The sequence below is a fragment of the Phyllobates terribilis genome, unplaced genomic scaffold, assembly GCF_046119375.1.
Source record: "Phyllobates terribilis strain yellow unplaced genomic scaffold, ASM4611937v1 Scaffold_35__1_contigs__length_13245226, whole genome shotgun sequence".
In the NCBI taxonomy this organism is placed as follows: Eukaryota; Metazoa; Chordata; class Amphibia; order Anura; family Dendrobatidae; genus Phyllobates; species Phyllobates terribilis.
In genome coordinates this window covers 9592003-9606072 of record NW_027362795.1, presented here as the reverse complement: position 1 = coordinate 9606072, position 14070 = coordinate 9592003, and the positions used below count along the sequence as shown (strand labels likewise).

The window sequence follows — 14070 nt, the reverse complement described above, 5'->3', positions numbered from 1 at the left end:
AGTGACATCCTGCATGGGGCATTATATGGGGGGAAGTGATATCCTGCATGGAGCATTATATGGGGGAGAAGTGACACCCTGCATGGGGCATTATATGGGGGTGAGTGACATCCTGCATGGGGCATTATATGAGGGGTGACATCCTGCATGGGGCATTATATGGGGGGGAAGGGACATCCTGCATGGGGCATTATATGGGGGGGGGACATCCTGCATAGGGCATTATATGAGGGGTGACATCCTGCATGGGGCATTATATGGGGGGAAGTGATATCCTGCATGGAGCATTATATGGGGGAGGAGAAGTGACACCCTGCATGGGGCATTATATGGGGGTGAGTGACATCCTGCATGGGGCATTATATGAGGGGTGACATCCTGCATGGGGCATTATATGGGGGGGAAGGGACATCCTGCATGGGGCATTATATGGGGGGGAGGGACATCCTGCATAGGGCATTATATGAGGGGTGACATCCTGCATGGGGCATTATATGGGGGGGAAGGGACATCCTGCATGGGGCATTATATGGGGGGGAGGGACATCCTGCATAGGGCATTATATGAGGGGTGACATCCTGCATGGGGCATTATATGGGGGGAGAAGTGATATCCTGCATGGGGCATTATATGGGAAGGGAGTGACATCCTGCATGGGGCATTATATGGGGGGTGACATCCTGCATGGGGCATTATAAGGGGGGAACAGCCTGCATAGGGCATTATGTGGGGGGGAACAGCCTGTACGGAGCATTATATGGGGGCCAGTATCCTGTACGGAGCATTTTATGGGGGCCAGTATTCTGTATAGAGCATTATATAGGGGCCAGTATTCTGTATGTAGTGCTATATGGGGGCCAGTATTCCGTATGGAGCGTTATATGGGGGCCAGTATTCCATATGGAGCGTTATATGGGGGCCAGTATTCCGTATGGAGCGTTATATGGGGGCCAGTATTCCGTATGGAGCGTTATATGGGGGCCAGTATTCTGTATGGAGCGTTATATCGGGGCCAGTATTCCGTATGGAGCATTATATGGGGGCCAGTATTCTGTATGGAGCGTTATATGGGGGCCAGTATTCCGTATGGAGCGTTATATGGGGGACAGTATTCTGTATGGAGCATTTTATGGGGGCCAGTATACTGTGTGGAGCGATTCGCCGGTTTCTGTGCTATTGTGGAATTTACAATAGATATATCTCATGTAATGTAAGAAGTGAAATCTTTGCATTGTACTGTACCTATATTTCTCTGCGGTATCTCTGCATCATGAATCGTGGTATGTGTTACAGGGGCCCACTGAGACTCTTTCGCCCGGGGCCCAGAAAAACCTTGAGCCGGCCCTGGGTCCGGGGACCATGACTCCCAGGCAACCCCCGGTTTGCTTTGCCTGACAGGTTCTTTGGGGGGCGTGACATGTTTGTTTTCTTCAGGGAGGCCTGTAAGCTGTACTTCAGGTTATGTCCTATCTCCTTAGGAACCGAGGAGCAATGGGTGGGGATAGTAATCTCGCTTTTTCAGGGTGACCCCCAAGCATGAGCATTTTCTCTCCCGCCAGACTCCCAATTGCTCCGGACGGTGGTGGAATTTCTTCTAGTCCTGAGTCATATATACAACGATCCCAACCGCATCTCCCTGGCTGAGACCATGCTACGTCAGCTTCAGCAGGGAGACCAGCCAGCGGAGGTGGGTTACTCTGAGTTTCGGAGGTGATACACTGACACTCAGTGGAATGATCCCGCACTACGTATCCAGTTTTGTCAAGGGCTATCAGTACGGGTGACTGATGCCCTTGTCGTATAGGAGACTCCAGTTTCTCTTGAAGCAGCCATGTCTCTGGCTATCCGGGTGGATCACAGTCTTCACCAGAGACATAAAGAAACACCCCAATATGTGAGAGGTCCAGCTCCAAGGGAACCCTGGTCTGAGTCATCTGAGGAGCCTATGCAGTTGGGTGGGGTGACTCGTTCTGTGGATCAAACTCGAGTTCAGCGTAAAAGGGGAGTATGAAATCCATCTGGGCAAAAATAAGGTGATAATTTCTGCCTTTCTGGACAGTGGGGCGGGTTTAATTTGAAAAACGCTAGTTTCGTCCAGGTCCAGGGCCTCAAACCACATACATTGTCCAGATACATACCTATAATCACCATCAACTCTGCATCCTTGAGCCAGGGGTGTTTTACTCAAGTCATCCAAGGGTTACATCTACAGGTTGGCCATGCACTCAGAATGTATTGACTTTTATGTACTAGAAGGTCTGCCCTCTCCTGTAGTTCTGAGACGCTCGTGCTGCACAACGCTGTGGTAGATTGGCAGACTCGGGAGGTAGCAAATTGGATCAAGTATTGTCAAGGACACTGTTTGGGCACCTGACTTTGAGGATGTGTTCTCGGAGCAAGGGTGTCAAGAACTCCCTCCCCATCGACCTTATGACTGTGCCGTTAATCTTTTTTCTGGGGCCAAGCTGCCTAAGAGCAGACTTTGTAAAATCTCTGGTCCATAGAAGCGGGCCATGAAGGACTATATCGCGGAAACTTCGGCAAAGGGTCATATCACACCATTGTCATCCCCCGTTGCTGCGGGAGTTTTCTTTGTAAAGAAAGACAGGGGGGTTACGCCCCTATCTAGATTTCCGCAAACTAAATCCGATCATGGTCTGGGAACAGTATCTGATCCCTCTCATCCCGGACCTATTTAATCAGATCGTGGCAGCAAAATGGTTTTCTAAACTGGTTCTCAGGGGGGCATATAATCTCATTTGTATTAAAGGGGGGGATGAGTGAAAAACAGCTTTCAATATGCCTGAGGGACACTATGAGAACCTTGTCATGCCATTTGGGTTGAGTGATGCTCCTGCCGTCTTTCAGCATTTTGTAAATGTCATCTTTAGTCACCTGGCAGGTATATTTGTTATGATCTATCTAGATTACATTAATTTATGCGCCTGATCTTGAGTCACATCAGGTACATGTCAGGCAGGTCTTACAGATAATCAGAGGCAATAAATGATTTGTTAAACCAGAGAAGTGTATGTTCTCTCGAGGAGATCCCTTTTCTAGGCAATATTTTATCGTCCAACGATTTTTACATGGATCCAGCAAAAGTCCAGGCGGAACAGGATTGGGATTGTCCTGAGGATTTAAAGGCGTTACAAAGGTATTTGGGTTTAGCCAACTACTGCCGCAAATTCATAAAAACTTTTCGGTAGTGGCCAAACCTCTGGCGGATATGACTTTTCTAAATGGTACAGTCCGGCCAGGGAAGCATTCAATACCTTAAGGAGTGTTTTGCATCTGTGCTGATTCTCATGCAGCCTGACGTCACTCAGCCATTCATTGCAGAAGTTGACGTGTCAGAAGTGTGTGTGGGGGCTGTTTTGTCGCAGGGTGCGTCTCCTGGTAAATGGCATCCATGTGCATACTTTTCTAAAAAAACTGTCACCTGCTGAGAGAAATTATGACATTGGTAACAGGGAACTCTTGGTAATCAAGTGGGCTTTTGGAGAGTGGCGTCATTTTATGGAAGGGGCAGTTTATCCGATTATGGTAATCACGGACCATAAGAATCTGGTATATCTAGAGTGTCTAACACCTAGACAGGCAAGATGGCCGTTATTCTTCACCAAGTTTAACTTTTTCGTTACATATAGGCCAGGGAACAAGAACAATAAGGTGGATGCCTTTTCCGGGGGTGGAGATAATTGTGAACCGGTTCCTATACTGCAAAAATGGGTGGTTACTGCATCTATATGCTCCTATCTTGAGAAGGAGGTTGTTGAGGCTCAGGTGGATGCACCTGCCTGTTCATTAGGTAAACAGTTTGTACATGTGAACCTCCATCTTAGAGTTCTCAGTGAACATCATGATTCGGTCTTGGCCAGACATCCCGGTAATAAAGACACTACAGATCTCCTTACTCTGCGTTTTCAGGATGTTCACGAGTATGTAGCCACCTGCAGTGTCTGAGCGTGTTCTAAGCTCTATGATACTTGTTCATCTGGGTCTCTCCATCCATTGGCGATTCCCAGTAGACCGTGGATTCATTTATTGGTCGATTTTATCACTAATCTACCCGTGTCAGTAGGTAATATTGTAATTTTGGTGGTGGAGGACAGATTCAGTAAGATGTCACATTTCATTGCGCTACCCGCATTACCTAACACCAAGACTTTGATGCAGATTTTCATCAGAGAGATCGTAAAATTACATGGGATCCCTACTGATATTTTTTCTGATTGAAGGGTGCAGTTTATTTCCAAATTTTGACTGGCATATTGCACTCATTTGAGGATCCATCTGTTGTTCTCTTCAGCAGTCTTCCGCAGTCTAATGGGCAAACTGAACATGTTTACAAGAATCTTGAGACTTATCTTAGGGGTTTTATGTCTGAGAATCAGGAGGATAGGGTTACTTACTTGCCTCTTGCTGAATTTGTAGTGAATAATCGTTGTTATGAATCCACTGGTAAGTCCCCGTTCTTCGGGGCATACGGGTTTCATCCTCAGTTCAGCTCATTTAACGGAAATCATTCTTCAGGAATACCTGAAGAATGTTTTCCATCTTCAATTATGTCTGTGTGGCAAAGGGTTCTTGATTGCTTGAAGAAGATGGGGTCCAAATATAAGAGTGTGGCTGATTGGAGACTTGTGGTGGGTCCGGACCTGTGTGATGACAACTTGGTGTGGTTGTCCTCAAGGAACATTAAGTTGAAGATTCCATCTTGGAAACTGGGTCCCAGGTTCACTGGTTCTTATAAGATTGTGGCAGTCATCAATCCCGTAGCATTCCACCTTGCTTTGCTGCCCACCTTTAGGATCCATAATGTTTCATCAGTCTCTACCCCAAAAATATGTTGCGTCCTCTGTACCATCAGCGCTACCGCCATCTCTGGTCATTGTGGATGGAAATTTGGAATTCCAAATAGCTAAGGTGCAGGGTGCAGCAAACCCACATAAAGATGGTGGCTACACAGGTGCAGAATACTGATGAGACAATCACAACCTACCATTTCATGGAGGGGTGACTGCTTAGTATTTGAATTGCACACAAAAAGGCTTGTATAGGGTGCTGTTCTAATATGCGGATGGTACCCGAGTGTGGAGGAGAGGAGAGTCTCATCCACACCCAGGTACCATTAAAAAAGCTGTAAAAAAAAGAATAAAATAAAAAATAAATGTATTCTTACCTTCTGTCGGCCCGCGCAGCGCTCCCGCTTGGTTCCCGGCGCTTGCAGTGAGTTGTAGGACCTGCGGTGACGTCAGAGTCATGTGACGGGTCACGTGACGCTGACGTCGGCAGGTCTTTCAATTCAAAGTTGCCGGCAGCCGGGAACTTTGTAAAGCAGGACAGCGCGGGCCATCAGAGGTAAGTATATACACTCTCTCGGGTCACACTATATAAATCCATGCTGTTTGCATGGATTTATATAGTGTGACCTAGTTGTCAAGCACTTTCCAGGTGATGCTAAAATCGCCTGGAAAGCGCTTGTCAATCTGCATGCGGAAACGCATGTCAATCTGCATGTGGATCCGCATGTATTCTGCAGGAAAAACGCATGCACAATCTGCATGCGTTTTTTCTGCCAGGGAGATGCAGAAATGATGCAGAAATTTTCTGCTTCATTTCTGCATCGTGTGCACATACCCTAAGACGCACTCACTTATTAGAAAGATTTTTTCTTGCTAATGAGGCTTAGTGCCCACGATGCAGAAATGAACCAGAAATTTTCCTGAGCATTTCTGCACCTCCTTGGCAGAAAAACGCATGCGGTTTTTATATGCGTTTTTGACGCGTATTTGATGCGTTTTTGCATGCGGATTTGCCTTGCGTTTTTACAATGCATTGTATAGGCAAATACGCATGTGGAAACGCACAAGAATTGGTCATGTCCGGATTTTTTCTGCGAGTAAAATCTGTGCAGAAAAAATCCTGACCATGTCCACAGAACTTGCAGAATGTCATAGGAAGTCATGGGATAAGGTATGCAATGCATTTCTGGAGCGTTTCCGCGCTGCAAATCTGCACCAAAAAACGCACCAAAAACGCATAGTGGGCACACAGCCTAAGTGTGTCTTTCCAAATTAAATATTTCCCACATTAAGAATATAAAAAAGGCTTCTTCCTTGTGTGACTGCTCTGGTGAGTAAGAAGAGATGATTTATTTGCAAAACATTTTTCATGAAAATGGCTTCTCCCCTGTGTGAGTTCTCTGATGTGTAACAAGAGTTGATTTCTTGGTAAAACATTTTCCACATTCTGAACATGAAAAAGGCTTCTCCCTTGTGTGGGTTCTCTGGTGTATAACAACATCTGATTTCCGGTTAAAACATTTCCCACATTCTGTACATGAAAAAGGCTTCTCCCCTGTGTGGGTTCTCTGGTGTATAACAACATCTGATTTCCGGTTAAAACATTTCCCACATTCTGAACATGAAAAAGGCTTCTCCCCTGTGTGGGTTCTCTGGTGCATAACAACATCTGCTTTCCGGTTAAAACATTTCCCACATTCTGTACATGAAAAAGGCTTCTCCCCTGTGTGAGTTCTTTGGTGACTAACAAGATTTGATTTCTGGTTAAAACATTTCCCACATTCTGAACATGAAAAAGGCTTCTCCCCTGTGTGAGTTCTCTGGTGTATAACAACATCTGATTTCCGGTAAAAACATTTCCCACATTCTGAACATGAAAAAGGCTTCTCCCCTGTGTGGGTTCTCTGGTGTATAACAACATCTGATTTTCGGTTAAAACATTTCCCACAATCTGAACATGAAAAAGGCTTCTCCCCTGTGTGGGTTTTTTGGTGTATAACAACATCTGATTTCCGGTTAAAAATTTCCCACATTCTAAACATGAAAATGGCTTCACTCCTGTGTGAGTTCTTTGGTGCTTAACAAAATTTGATTTCTGTGTAAAACATTTTCCACATTCTGAACATGAAAAAGGCTTCTCCCCTGTATGCGTTCTTTGGTGATTAACAAAATTTGATTTTATAGTAAAACATTTTCCACATTCTGAACATGAAAAAGGCTTCTCCCCTGTGTGAGTTCTTTGGTGACTAACAAGATTTGATTTCTGGTTAAAACATTTCCCACATTCTGAACAGGAAAAAGGCTTCTCCCCTGTGTGAGTTCTCTGATGTTTGATAAGACTCGATTTCTCTGTAAAACATTTTCCACATTCTGAACATGAAAAAGGCTTCTCCCCTGTGTGAGTTCTCTGGTGACTAACGAGATTTGATTTCTGGTTAAAACATTTCCCACACTTGGAACAAGAAAATATATTCTCTGCTGATTGAATTTTTTGATGTTTAAGAAGAGACATTTTGAGAGGAAAACTATTTCCATATTCAGAATGTGAAAATGGCTTCTTTGCTTTAGGAGCAACTCGTTTTTTAATGCTTATTTTGTGACTTTGATTTTCCATAGTGGTCGGTAATGAATCAGAAGACAGGACGTGTTTCAAAGGATCAGATGACAGATCTTTGCTGTGAAGGGATGATGGTTTATCTGGAGTAATAGAATTCACTTCAATTGTATCCTGTGGGATCTCAAGATCATCTGATTTAAAAATTGAAGATATCAGCTGTCCGTCTGATCTCCTAGTACAGTCATCTACCAAGAATAAAACCAATTATTATTTTTGAATTAAATATCTTTGAATTTTATAGTTTTGAAAATTTCTACTTAAACTGTGTGTAAAAATGGCAAGTTATGTAAAAATATTGAATTATTCACCAAGACAATGACAGTTCACAGTCTAATAGAAAACCTCATAGCGTGAACCAGTAAACTGTGGTGTTCAACTGTTTGTTCATTCTGCCTCCCAAATATGAAATAAAAAGCCAAACAATGTTATGTACAGTGGGGAAAATAAGTATTTGATACGCTAGTGATTTTGCAATTTTTCCCAGCTACAAAGAAGGGAGAGGACTGTAATATTTATCGTAGGTACACTTCACCTGTGAGAGACAGAATCTAAAAATAAAAACCAGAAAATCACATTGTATGATTTTTAAAATAATTAATTAGTATTTTATTGCATGAAATAAGTATTTGATCACCGACCAACCAGCAAGAATTCTGGCTCTCACAGACATGTTAAGTTTTTCTTTAAGAAGCCCTCCTACTCTACACTCATTACCTGTATTAATTGCACCTGTTTGAACTCGTTACCTGTATAAAAGATACCTGTCCACACGCTCAATCAATCACACTCCAACCTCTCCACCAAGGCCAAGACCAAATAGCTGTCTAAAGATCCCAAGGACAAAATTGTAGATCAGCACAAGGCTGGGATGGGCTACAGGACAATAGGCAAGCAGCTTAGCGAGAATGGAATAACTATTGACACAATTATTAAGAAATGGAAGAAACACAAGATGACTCTGAATCTTCCTCGGTCTAGGGCTCCATGCAGGATCTCACCTCGTGGGTAAGGATGATTCTGAAAAAGGTCAGGAATCAGCCCAGAACTACATGGGAGGTCCTGGTCAATGACCTGAAGAGAGCTAGAACCACAGTCTAAAACATTACCGTAACACACTACGCTGTCATGGATTAAAATCCAGCATGGCACAAAAGGTCCCCCTGCTCACACCAGCACATGTCCAGGCCCGTTTGAACTTCTCCAATGACCATCTGGATGATCCAGAGGAGGCATGGGAGAAGGTAATGTGGTCAGATGAGGCCAAAATAGAACTTTTTGGTATCAACTCCACTCGCCGGGTTTGGAGGAAGAAGAAGGAAGAGTACAAACCCAAGAACACCATCCCAACTGTGAAGCATGGTGGGAGGAACATAATTTGGGGGTGATTTTCTGCAAAGAGAACATGACGACTGTACTATATTGAAGGGAGGATGGATGGGGTCATGTATCGCAAGATTTTGGCCAACAACCTTGAACATAGGTCGTGGCTGGTCCTTCCAGCATGACAATGACTTGAAACACACAGCCAGGGCAACTAAGAAGTGATATCATAAGAAGCATTTCAGGGTCAATGTTGCCCAGCGACAGCCCCAAAACCTGAAAGATCTGGAAAAGATTTGTATGGGGGAGTGGGCCAAAATCCCTGCTGCAGTGTGTGCAAACTTGTTCAAGAACTAAAGGAAACATCTTACCTCTGTAATTTCAAACAAAGATTTCTGTACCAAATATTAAGTAAAAATCATGCAATGTGATTTTCTGGATTTTTTTTTAGATTCTGTCTCTCACAGGTGAAGTGCACCTACGATAAAATTTACAGATTTCTCCATTCTTTGTAGGTGGGAAAACTTGAAAAATCAGCAGTGTATCAAATACTTATTTCCACCATTGTAGGTGAAAATAATATCAATAAAAACTTCTACTCATCTCACAAAAAACAAGCCCCCAACTCAGGTCCATCATCTGCCAGTGTAATAACAGAGGTTTCCACATTATTAGTGGCTCAAAGGTTCTAGAAAAGCAACATGGCTTCCATACACCAATCCCGCAATATCCGCTCTCCCAAAGTCAGATCTCCCCCTCACTTCTGAGCCTTGCAGTGTGTCCAAACCACATTTAGCATCCATGTATTTGGCATTACTATAGTGAGAAGAACCCACTTAATTTATGGTATGTGAGTGCCCAGATTGTGCTCCAGGAGACAATGTGTTGGGTAATAAAATGGAATATTTGCAATTTTCACTCTCCAACATCCACAGTGCAGAAAGTGCCTGTGGAATCAAACTATGGATATGGAAACTAACAGTGCAATAGTTACTTTGTGTCCTTCTCCTATTGGGGAGAATCAAGCAAACACTGGTGGAGCTAGTAATTCTATCTTACCAGTGGTGAATAAGGATAGTGGTGTTTCTAATGATACAGAGCAATCATCACTAGTTGATTTTGGGTTAAATGAATTAAATTGGTGCAACCTCAATGCAGGGTGTTAGTGCATTGGATTTTTCTATTTTAACTATCCATCCTGATTCCCAAAATTCCTTACCAACAATATCTCAATCATTAAGTGTAGGGCATACATCATTAGAGGAAGGTTCCACTGATAAATCAGTGAAGCTACCACCTCCACAAAATAGAACTTCTTCAATATAATTGATATCACCAGCTGTAATATTAACTAATGAAACTGCACCGCCTCTCAATGGTAAAAAAACACACCGCTCCTTTATGATACAAAAATCCCAATTTTTTCAGCCGGCCCAAGCTCGCCAACCAAAAAGAAAAAGAAATATCGGGGATGTAGGGGGCGAGGTAGAGCCATCCCAAAAAATAGCAGCCCTGTAGGATTTGCTAATTAAAAAGACAAAGCCATTAGGGTAAATATTGAGGAAAGAGAAAAAGACGAGAAGCAGAAAATGGTATGCAGTTTTAACCTGTCTCACCACACCTTATCTGAGGGTCAGATCTCACTATTGAGTAGAGGACTCTCTTTTTGACCTGTTTCAAGTTTGAATGTTTTCAATTTATATGTAGATTTGAATGAGTACTTTAGGAAATTGATGTTAAAACGTCACTTTATTATTGAAGAAAAACGTAAATCAATAAACGCAAGTATACCCCTTGCTAATAATGGAGTCGAAAATCATGTGCCCGCTATGGGTTTCCACCATGTTCCACTAGGTGGTAAATCTCATTTTTATCCTACTCACCATAAGGGAAGTCATCTCGAGACTTTTCAGCAATAGATTTTAAAAGACATTCGCACTTTTACTCGTATTAAAAAGAGGGATAACCTGACGACTCCAGAAAGACAAGCCATCTCTAGTTTACGGAAGAATAAAGGAATAATTATTAAGGAAGCTGATAAGGCGGTGGTATTGTGGTGAGGAATCGGGGTTAGTACACTGGAGAAGGTTTGCGGATACTCAGTGATACTGATTATTATAATAAATTAGATTGTGATAATTCTGTCACCATCTTATGGAATATAAAAACTTAACTAAGGGAGCCCTTAGGGAGGGGATCTTGGATGTGAGAGAGAAAAGATTTTTGGATATATAATTTTTTCAGACCCCTTATTTTTATTTCCGACCCAAGATCCATAAAAGTACTACCAATCCCCCTGGTCACCCCATCATTTCGGGGATAAAATCTATTACAGCTAATTTATCAAATTATGTCGATTTGTTTTTACAAAAATATGTGATTAGGCTTGAATCTTATTTAAAATATTCTTCACATTTTATTAGCTTGTTGAGGGATTTACCTCCCTAGGAGGAGGGCGGAATGGTGGCTCAGTGGTTAGCACTGCAGCACGGGGGTCCTGGGTTCACATCCCACCAAGGACAACATCTGCAAGGGGTTTGTATGTTCTCCCGGTGTTTGTGTGGGTTTCCTCCGGGTTCTCCGGCTTCCTCCCACACTCCAAAGACTGATAGGGAATGTAGATTGTGAGCCCCAATGGGGACAGTGATGATAATGTCTGTAAATTGTCTGAGTTATAAAGTGCTGCGGAATATACTGGCACTATATAAATAAAAAGATTATCATTATTATGTTTTTTGTGAGTTCCTTATACTTCAACATTACACATATTTTGGGTTTAGAGGCTATTGATCATTATTTGTGTTCAGATACCTCTATATTTTTGGAACAGAAAAGGTTCTTATTAGAAAGTATTGAGTTTATCTTAAACAATAATATTTTTTCATTTGAAGGGACCACATATAAACAGATGAGAGGTTGTGCGATGGGGACGAGATTTGCCCCTAGCTATGCAAATTTATTTATGGGGAGGTTTGAGTCTGTCTTCATCGTACAGTCCCATCTATATACTAGACATATATGTCTCTTTAGGAGATTTATAGATGATTTTTTCTTTGTCAGGACCGGTACCCATGAGGAAGCATCTATATTTGTATCTGAATTAAATAATAATACCCGGGGTCTTAGTTTTTCATCTAATATATCCAGTTTAAGTATTCAATTCCTTGACGTCCTGATTCAAAAAAACCCAGAAGGAAAGATAATCACCATCAAGCATTTCAGGTGGATGTGAATAGTTACCTAGCATATGATAGCAGCCATCTTCCAGCCTGGGTGCGTAATATTCCCTATGGACAGTATTGGAGAATTAGGAAAAATTGTAGTAGAGATGTGGATTTTATTAATGAATCTAGGATTTTAAAGATGAGATTCAGGGAAAAGGGATATCCTGACAAATTATTAAGTGATGCATATAAGAAAGCCAAATGTTTATCCCAAGAAAAATGCTTGGAAATGATAAACAATAAGGGGAATCTGGCCCGACCTACCACTGTGGTAAATAATGAGACTATTAAACCATTGAGTGCTGAGTATAGTCTCGTTACAACATTTAGCCAATATAGTTATTCTTCATAACCTATTGAAGACGTATTGGTTCATTTTATCCGGTGATCCGATTTTGGGCAAGCAACTGCCGGCCAAACCAAGGATTATATATTAGAGGTGTCAGAATCTGAAAAATGTGTTAGCGCCTAGCTCCACATCATTGACTAAGAATTATATAAAGTATAAAAATATAAACCAAGGAAGGGGGGATGGGTGCTTTAGATGTAGAACATCAAGATGTGTCATTTGGGGGATCATTAATAATGGAACAAAATCTTTTAGTTTGCCCACCACGGGGGAGACTTTTCAGATTAGATGCCGGACAGACTACCAGTCGTCATATCTATATATATAATCGTCTTATCCCATCTGTCTGTCTGGCTGTCTGTCCAGGAAATCCCGCGTCGCTCATTGGTCCGGCAGAGGCCAATCAGCGACGCGGGATTTCAGAAAAAAGATGGTGGCCGTTAGCGGCTCATCTGCGGGACGAAGATGCAGCCGGGAGATGACCGGCGCGAGGCATTCATCTCCCGGCCGGTAGCAGCAGAAGGACCTTGACCGCCGGCGCCGCTGACCTCCATACGGAAGGGAGGACCGGGTAGCGGCGCTGCGGGTCGGGATACTTCTGCTGCGAGCAGCCACTCATATCCCGGTTTCTCGCAGCGGAAGTAGCCGCACAGGCAGCGGCGCTGACATCCATGCGGCTAGGGTGTCAAGGGAGGACCGGGGAGCGGCGCTGCTGGTCGGGATACTTCTGCTGCGAGCAGTCGCTCATCTCCCGGCTTCTCGCAGCGGAAGTAGCTGCACAGGCAACTCCGCTCCCCGGTCCTCACCAATACGATTCCACTCCCTGGTCCTCACCAATATGATTCGCTGATTGGTTGCGGCCGGAGAGCGCGACCAATCAGCGATCTTGCCGACAAATTTAAACACTGCTGTGCTGATTGGTCGCGGACGCTGCTCGCGACCAATCAACGATCTTGATGACAAATTTAAACACTGCTGTGCTGATTGGTCGCGGTCGCCGGCCGCAACCAATCAGCATTATTGGCGCCAAATTTAAACAACGCTCTGCTGATTGGTCGCGGCCGCCAGCCGCGACCAATCAGCTATTTTGGCACCAAATTTAAACCCCGCTCTGCTAATTGGTCGCGGATGCTGGCCGCGACTAATCAGCATTATTGGCGCCAAATTTAAACACCGCTCTGCTGATTGGTCCCGGTCGCCGGCAGCGAACAATCAGCAGTATTGGGGCCAAATTTAAACACCGCTCTGCTGATTAGTCGCAACCACCGGCCGCGACTAATCAGCGATTTTGACGCCAAATTTAAACACACTCTCCAGTTCTCACTAACACGGTTCGCTGATTGTTGCGGCCGCCGCCCGCAAACAATCAGCAGTATTGGCGCCAAATTTAAACCCCGCTCTGCTGATTGGTCGCAGTCGCCGGCCGCGACCAATCAGCAGTATTGGCGCCAAATTTAAACACCGCTCTGCTGATTGCTCGCGGTCGCCGAACGCGACCAATCAGCATTATTGGCGCCAAATTTAAACACCGCTTAGCTTATTGGTTGCGGTGGCCGGTCGCGACTAATTACCATTATTGGCGCCAAATTTAAATACCGCTCTGCTGATTGGTCGCGACCACCGGCCGTCACCAATCAGAGATATAGGCGCCAAATTTTAACACCGCTTTGCTGATTGGTCATGGTTGCCGGCCGCGACTAATCAGCGATTTTGGTGCCAAATTTAAACATGCTCTCCAGTCCTCACTAACAC

At 43.7% G+C, this 14070-nt stretch overlaps 1 pseudogene; it reads right to left on the bottom strand.

Annotated features, from left to right (window-relative positions):
* The window catches only part of LOC141182642 (uncharacterized), a 107092-nt pseudogene that overhangs the window by 53962 nt on the left and 39060 nt on the right, over window positions 1-14070 (bottom strand).